Source organism: Gallinula chloropus (assembly GCF_964237585.1).
Source record: "Gallinula chloropus genome assembly, chromosome: 29".
In the NCBI taxonomy this organism is placed as follows: Eukaryota; Metazoa; Chordata; class Aves; order Gruiformes; family Rallidae; genus Gallinula; species Gallinula chloropus.
The window spans coordinates 1447219-1455914 of record NC_140114.1 but is presented as its reverse complement, the minus strand read 5'-3'; positions in this window follow the sequence as shown (position 1 = coordinate 1455914).

The following is an 8696-nucleotide window of genomic DNA, read 5'->3' as shown; positions in this document are numbered from 1 at the left end:
CCGGGAGGGTGAGGTGAGTCCGGGCGGCCCCGGTGCCCCCGGGCTGGGCTGGCTGGAGGCAGCGTGTCCCTGCTCGGGGCCCGCAGGCAGCAGGGGACGGGCACAGCCCCGCTGCTGCGGCCAGAGGGGAAACTGGGGTGCGGGGGCTCTGACGGCATCGTCCCCCCAGGGAGAGCTGAACTACGCCCAGCTGACCTTCGCTGCCCCAGCGAGGCCCCGGCCGTGACCCGCAGCCGCAGGCGGTGACACCCCAAGCCCGGAGCTCGTCCCTGCCTGCCCGCACCCCCCGGCATCCCCCTGAGAGCCCCGGGGCGCCGGGGGGCTGCCCCCGCTGTGCCCAGCAGGGTGAAATAAAGAGCTTTGGGCTTCGGCAGCGTCCCCGCTCCCCGGCCCCGTGTGCCCGGCGTGTCCCCAGGGCCTGTCCCCGGGGCGGGACTGCACACCCCGCACCCACCCTCTGTGTCAGAAGGGATTTTGGGTGCAGTGAGGGTTCCCCCTCCCCGCCCGGCCCCACGGCATCTGTAGCACCTTCTGGTTTGAGAGGCATGGGGAGGAGAGGGGCCAGGGCAGGCAGCCCCCTCCCCAGCTCCAGCCCCGTGCCGGGACAGCCCCAGCCCATCCCCGGGTCTCCGTCCTATTTCCAGGCTCAGGCCCATCCTCAGTGCTGAGGCCCAGGCCCATTCTTCAGGCTCCCAGGTCCCATCATCAGGCCCATCCTTACACCCCAAGGCCCCAGACTCAGGCCTAAGACCATCATCAGGCCCCAGCCCCAGGCCCAAACTCATCCATAGGTTCCCAGTTCCCATCCCCAGCTCTGCGGGACGACCCTGGGGCTGCCCTGGCCCTTGGCCACCTCCAGCCTCTCCCCACCCCAGCCCCACACGTCCCAGCTGGGCTGCCCAGCCCCAGCCCACAGCTGGAGCCCCCAGGAGCCGGGGAAGGTTTGTTCCCCCCACACCTCAGGAATCCCCGCCCGGGGCTGCGCGTGACGGACAAAGCACGCTGCGGAGCTGAGAGCCAGCCCAGGGGACGCTGGGGGGGGCTGGCCCTGCCTGGGGGACAGGGACCCCCGCAGCCGCTCGCTCACCCCCCAGATGGGAGGGGGCGGCTGGCGGTGGCGCCGCGCTGGCTCGTCCCGTCCCCCCTCGCTGCGAGCCCTTGGCAGCTCCCCGGGGTTTTGCATTATTTCCGGCGCGCTGGGGCGCTGGGTGCTGGTGAACCACAGCCAGGAGCTTTCCGGGCGCTGGGTGTGCACAGCTCGGCCCCTCGGCCTGGCAACGGGGGAGATGTGGTGGCGAAGCCAGCGCTGCGCCCGACGCCCAGGGCTTGGCAAGGGGCCGGGCTGCTCCTGAGCTGCTGCTGCCATGGGGAGGGCTGGAATTGGGCCGGGGGAGATGCAGTGCTGTGCCCAAGAGGGTGCTGGGGGGACACCCAACGCCTGGGAGCTTCCGGCAGCCGGAGCCGAGTGTCAGCCGGCACCCGCATGAGATTCACCCTCGGCTTCTGGTGGCCCCGAGCAGCCGCCAGCGCTTTGGGGATGCTGCAGGGGGGACCCGGGGATGCAGAGGCGTTTCACTGTGTGTCCCCCGAAAACGTTTACCCCAAAACACTTTTCCACCCTCACAGCCTTGTTTCCCCCTCTGGCCCCCTCAATTAACTGAATAATTAATTCAGTCCCAGGAGTTGGGGTCTCACCCCAGCAGCGTCACATCGCTGGGAAGAAATGAATTTATTTCACGCCGGGGTGGAGGAAGCGGTTTCAGCCCCAAGTGGGTCTCACGGGCGGGCGTGTGGGTGGCTGCGGGGTGTGAGGAGAGAGTCAGGGCGAAGGGGCTGCGAGGGGGGTGCCGGGGGGGTCACCTCTGGCCAGACTCCGTCTGCAGAGCAGGATGCTCAGCTGGAGCAGGAGGAGGAGGCAGACGCAGGACAGGGCCAGTGGCAGCGGCCAGGAAGGGCAGGAACCTGTGTGTGCTGGGAAAGGAGAGGGAATAGAGGGGCAGGGGGTGGGCTTGGTGCCTCTGGAGAGCCCAGCATCCCCCAGACGGGGTCAGGGCCCAGCGAGGGGGACGCGCAGGTTTAAAGCCTGTGGGTGTGGGGGAATTTGGGGCTGGGGGGACAGGACTAATTACCCTCCTCACGTCCCTTCCCGATGCTGATACTGATGCTCCTGTTCTTGCCGCTGCTCTCGGCCGTGCACGTCGCAGCCCCGTCCCAGCCCTCGGCCGACACCCAGGTGATGCTCCATGCGCTGAGGACACCGTGCTCATCCACAGCCGCCGCCATCACGGGCGTCACCTCCCCGCCGGGCTGCCAGCGCACGGTGTCCCAGCCCGCAGGGATGTCGTGGAGGTGGCAGAGCAGGGGGAAGGTGGCCGGGGGCTGCCCGGGCTCCTCTGTGTCCACGGGCACCAGGATGGAGAGCTGGGGCTCGGTGGCATCTGAAAAGGGAAATGGGGTGTGTGGGGGCACAAACCTCCCCAGGGATGTCCCCAGCCACCGGGTGACACTCACTGCTCACAACCAGCCTGGTCCCACTTCCAAACACAGCGGGGAAGGTGGAGGAGCTGCAGTAATAAACCCCGGAGTTCTCCTGCTGTGCAGGGCTGATGGCGAGGAAAAATGTGTGGTCTGATTTCATCCCTGAAGAGTAGTTTCCCTTCTGAGAGAAGTCAGTCAAGCTCCAGTAAATCCGTTCCAAGCTGCCGTCCAGCTTCTCCTTGTACCACTGGATGTAGCTGTCGTACAATGAGCTCCTGCAGTTCATCTCCGCCGTGTCCCCAGGGCGCACCCAGAGCTGCTCTGGACTTTGCTGGACCCATCCTGCCTGTGCCGAGATCCCTCCTGCGCGGGGGGAGCAGCTCTGAGTTGGGGTTTCTGCAATTCAGCCTTTCCAACAGGTCACATTACAGGATTTTGGGGGAGAGCCCCCCTTCCGCAGCTCCCCCAGTCAGCAGATGCCAGTGGGCTGGGGTGTTTGCGGAGCAGGCACGTACCTGGCAGCAGGAGCAGGAGGGTCCCCAGGAGCCCGTAGGACATGCTGGCCACAACCCTTGTGCTGGGGAGATCTTGTCTCCCGGCCAGGCTGGGGGCAGCTGGGGGGGCTCTGAGGCACCAGCCCCACGTGTGGTCCTGTCCTCTGGCCGTGACGCCTCCCAGGCCTGGGGGGGACAGAAATGGGGCGGCAGCAGCGGTTTGTCCAGCCGTCCCTGAGCGACGGGACCCTTCTGGGCTGGGTCCAGCGCGGGGTGATGCCGGGAGGGGGACTGGAGGGTGCCAGGGCCCAGCCCCCTGCCCGTGTCTCCCAGCAGCCCTGGGCTGCGTGGTGCCCGCGTTCTGCTGCTCTCCAAGGCACAGGCGTGGCTGGCTCGGGGTGCTGGGGCTGGGTTTGCCCAGGCTCCTGCCTGACAGCCCCTGGGAATGGCCCCCGCAGCCCGGCGTGGGCGGCCGAGCGCAGCACATCTCTCTCAGGGGTCCCTGGGACAGACCTGGCGCCTTTCTGCAGCAGCCGGAGGCTTTGCTGGAGCCGCAGGTGGCTGCGGTCAGCCTGGCTGCTGGGCTGGGGCGCTTCTGCCGGGTGTCTTGACACCGACCCCCTTCCCCCACCGCCCGCAATGGGGCTCGGGGAGGGTTTTGGCCGCTGGTTGGGCCGAGAGCTCAATGTGCCCAACCGCAGCAGGAAAGGCAGCGTCAGGGCTGGGGGCTGGGAAGGGCTTCACAGCTTTGAGTCCCTTTGAAGGGTGTCGTGGGCTGCTGGGGGGGCGGCTGCACCTGTCCCAGGGTGGAGGAAGAATCCCCTGCACAGCCCCAGCCCCAATGGCAGCCAGGGACTCACTGCCCCCCACGGGGCTGCTGTGGCTCTGCCAGGCCATTCTTTGGGGAGAGCTCTGGGCTTTTGGGGTGCAGAGGCTGCCGGGGGGCAGTGAGGTGGACAGCAGGGCTGGGGTTGTTCCTGGAGGGGGAACCGAGCCCACGCTTGTTCCTGCAGCCCCGACAGCGCTGCTGAGGCTGCACCAGCCCCAGCCCGTCCTGGTTGTGCAGCCCGGGGACTCGGTGACCATCGGCTGTGAGGCCAGCGAGTACATCGAGAGTATCGGGAAAGCGTCCTGGTACCGGCGTGTTGGTGGGAAGGAGCCCAAACTGGTCACGGATTGTGGAACCAAATTGACAAGTGGACATTTCTGCGAGGTCAAGACACACAACATCACCCTGAACATCACCCGTGTTGACCGTCACAACACCGGCATCTACCTGTGTGCCTACACCAATGACTCGATCCTGGATTTCGGCAGCGGCACCACGCTGGTGGTGGGAGGTAGGATGGCGACATGGCCAGGGAGTGGGAACCCCATGTCCCCCATCCCCTGCTGCCACCCTCATCCTCTGTCTCCCTTCAGCATCCTCCATCCTCCTCCCCACCTACCCTGTCCCATTTTCCCCGTGTCCTCCCACCCTCCCTCCCCTCCATCCCTGGTCCGTGCCCCCCTCAGTCCCCCGCAGCCCCTCTCCTTGCTGCAGACAGCTGGAGCGCCGGGAGCAGGGTGATGGTGCTGGCGCCCCATGGGGCTCCCCAGGCCCCCCCCGGCCCGGTCTGTGCCGTGGGTAATGCCACCGGCCCCGTCCTCGTCTCCTGGCCGGGGGGGCCTGGGAAGGTGCTGGGGCTGGGGAAGGACACGAGGCTGCTCATCAGCCCCCTGGGCACGGCCGGGGGCACCGGGGTGCTCTGCGAAGTGCGATTCAACGCCTCGGGGTCCCCCATCCACAGGAGCGTGGAGCTGTTCAGGGACGGGGGTGAGTACGGGGAACATCCCCCAGCTGGGGCACCCGTGGGGAAACGGAGGCAGAGGGAACAGTCTGGCACTAATGTTTCTTGGGGCACATTAGGACGGGCCAGCCCTTCTCCATCAGACAGCTGCATGATCACCTATATCCTGTCCGGGGCCGGGGTGTTTCTGCTGCTCAGCATCTGCCTCAGCATCCGCTGCCTCCTCCGCACCAGGCCGATGGGTAAGGAGCGTGGCACGTGTGGGGGGTGTCCCACCATGTGCCCTGCTCTCCCCACTGTCCTGTCCATCTCACTGTGTCCGCTTCACTGCTGATCCCCCTCCATACCGATCCCCTCCTTCCCTCTTCTCCCTCCATCCCCTCCATCCCCACACTGGGACCATGTCTCCTGTCTCTGTCCCCTCCAGGCCCCCAGACTGGCACCACGGAGCCCCCCGCGTCCCGGGAGGATGAGGTGAGTCCGGGCGGCCCCGGTGCCCCCGGGCTGGGCTGGCTGGAGGCAGCGTGTCCCTGCCCGGGGCCCGCAGGCAGCAGGGGACAGGCACAGCCCCGCTGCTGCGGCCAGAGGGGAAACTGGGGTGCGGGGGCTCTGACGGCATCGTCCCCCCAGGGAGAGCTGAACTACACCCAGCTGACCTTCGCTGCCCCAGCGAGGCCCCGGCTGTGACCCGCAGCCGCAGGCGGTGACACCCCAAGCCCGGAGCTCGTCCCTGCCTGCCCGCACCCCCCGGCATCCCCCTGAGAGCCCCGGGGCGCCGGGGGGCTGCCCCCGCTGTGCCCAGCAGGGTGAAATAAAGAGCTTTGGGCTTCGGCAGCGTCCCCGCTCCCCGGCCCCGTGTGCCCGGCGTGTCCCCAGGGCCTGTCCCCGGGGCGGGACTGCACATCCCACACCCACCCTCTGTGTCAGAAGGGATTTTGGGTGCAGTGAGGGTCCCCCCTCACCGCCGGGACCCAAAGCATGTGTAGCACCTTCTGGTTTGAGAGGGATGGGGAGGAGAGGGGCCAGGGCAGGCAGCCCCCTCCCCAGCTCCAGCCCCGTGCTGGGACAGCCCCAGCCCATCCCCGGGTCTCCATCCTATTCCCAGGCTCAGGCCCATCCTCAGGGCTGAGTCCCAGGCCCATTCTTCAGGCCCCCAGGTCCCATCATCAGGCCCAGGCCCAATGGAAGGCCCATCCCCCTCCCCAGGCCCATCCTTACACCCCCAAGGGCCATTCCCAATGGGATGGGCAGCAGTTCCTGTCAGGGCAGATCACACTGAGCAGGGAATAAAATGCTTCTCCTTTATTAGCCAGCCAAGAGAGAGCGGGGCAAGAGAAACAATCCAACCCTCACAACACCTCCCCACACCCCTCCCTGCTTCCCGGGCTCAGCTCGATTCAGGACGTCTCGCCCTCCCCCCACCATCTCAGGGGGTGGGGATGGGGCTTGGGGTCAGTTAGCACAGAGGCGCTGCCACCATCACTGGCGGGATGGGCCTTGGGCAGCGGTGGGTGGGTCTCGGAGCCGGCTGGGGTGGGCTCTGCGGGACCTGGGGGAAGGTTCTGGCAGCTTCTGGCAGAAGCCCCCCCAGCTGCCCCCCCCCACCGCTGCCCAAACCTTGCCAGACAAACCCAAAAGAGGGTGGGGAAGCCGTGGGTGGGTGCTGCACCCCGGGGATGCTCTGAGCCCCCCAGCACGGTGTAGCCCGGCCGGCTGCAGGCGGGTGTTGCACCGTGACCCTGGTTTGACTCGGAGGCCGAAGGGGCGGGTGAGATGGCCGCCGTCCCCGGCTCTCGGCTGCGTCGCCTCACGTCCCCGCGGTCAGGGCCGGAAGCCAGTCTGAAAGGGAAACTGAGGCACAGCCGGTCCCGGGGAGGCGTCCCTCAGCGAGGACTCGCGCCCCAGCAGACGGCAGCAGCAGGATCCCTGCGGGAGCCGCGGGGGGTGACAGGACACCGCAGGGTGTTTTTCCTGCAGGGGCTGAGGACACGCGTGAAGGGAACCCCAAAACACCCGTGTGGGGTCTGTGCTGCTCCGTGCGGTGCCGGGTGTCAGCTGAGAGGTGTGGGGATGAGCTGCCCTTCCCAGGGGTTATTTCCATCCCCACGCCCAGCCCCGCTGCCCTGAAAGGGAGAACACGGGATGAGGGGCTGCTGGAGATGCTGCGACCCCCGACATGGGAGGGGGCGGCTGGCGGTGGCGCCACGCTGGCTCGTCCCGTCCCCCCTCGCTGCGAGCCCTTGGCAGCTCCCCGGGGTTTTGCATTATTTCCGGCGCGCTGGGGCGCTGGGTGCTGGTGAACCACAGCCAGGAGCTTTCCGGGCGCTGGGTGTGCACAGCTCGGCCCCTCGGCCTGGCAACGGGGGAGATGTGGTGGCGAAGCCAGCGCTGCGCCCGACGCCCAGGGCTTGGCAAGGGGCCGGGCTGCTCCTGAGCTGCTGCTGCCATGGGGAGGGCTGGAATTGGGCCGGGGGAGATGCAGTGCTGTGCCCAAGAGGGTGCTGGGGGGACACCCACCCAACGCCTGGGAGCTGCCGGCAGCCGGAGCCGAGTGTCAGCCAGCACCCGCATGAGATTCACCCTCGGCTTCTGGTGGCCCCGAGCAGCCGCCAGCGCTTTGGGGATGCTGCAGGGGGGACCCGGGGATGCAGGAGCCCCTGTGACCCCTCCCCCAGCAAAAGCGACTTTTCTCACCCAACAGATTTGTTTATCTCCCCCCCAAAACCCCCCAATAAATCATGGAGGAAACTATGAATCCCAGGAGTTGGGGTCTCACCCCAGCAGCGTCACATCGCTGGGAAGAAATGAATTTATTTCACGCCGGGGTGGAGGAAGCGGTTTCAGCCCCAAGTGGGTCTCACGGGCGGGCGTGTGGGTGGCTGCGGGGTGTGAGGAGAGAGTCAGGGCGAAGGGGCTGTGAGGGGAGTGCCTGGGGGGTCACCTCTGGCCAGATGCCATCTGTAGAGCAGGATGCTCAGCTGGAGCAGGAGGAGGAGGCAGACACAGGACAGGGCCAGTGGCAGCGGCCAGGAAGGGCAGGAACCTGTGTGTGCTGGGAAAGGAGAGGGAATAGAGGGGCAGGGGGTGGGCTTGGTGCCAATGGAGAGCCCAGCGTCCCCCAGACGGGGTCAGGGCCCAGCGAGGGGGACGCGCAGGTTTAAAGCCTGTGGGTGTGGGGGAATTTGGGGCTGGGGGGACAGGACTAATTACCCTCCTCACGTCCCTTCCCGATGCTGATACTGATGCTCCTGTTCGTGCCGCTCTTCTCGGCCGTGCACGTCGCAGCCCCGTCCCAGCCCTCGGCCCACACCCAGGTGATGCTCCATGCGCTGAGGACACCGTGCTCATCCACGGCCGCCGCCATCACGGGCGTCACCTCCCCGCCGGGCTGCCAGCGCACGGTGTCCCAGCCCGCAGGGATGTCGTGGAGGTGGCAGAGCAGGGGGAAGGTGGCCGGGGGCTGCCCGGGCTCCTCTGTGCCCACGGGCACCAGGATGGAGAGCTGGGGCTCGGTGGCATCTGAAAAGGGAAACGGGGTGTGTGGGGGCACAAACCTCCCCAGGGATGTCCCCAGCCGCTGGGTGACACTCACTGCTCACAACCAGCCTGGTCCCACTCCCAAACACGGCGGGGAAGCGGGAGGAGCTGCAGTAATAAACCCCGGAGTCCTCCTGCTGTGCAGGGCTGATGGCGAGGAAAAATGTCAGGTCTGGTTTTCTCCCCCCAGAGTATTTTCCCTTCGGAGGGGAGTAGCTTGAGCTGCTGTAAATCCGTTCCAAGCTGCCGTCCAGCTTCTCCTTGTACCACTGGATGTGGCTGTCGAACAATGTGCTGCTGCAGCTCATCCGCGCTGTGTCCCCAGGGCGCACCCAGAGCTGCCCCGGGCTTTGCTGGACCCATCCTGCCTGTGCTGAGATCCCTCCTGCACGGGGGG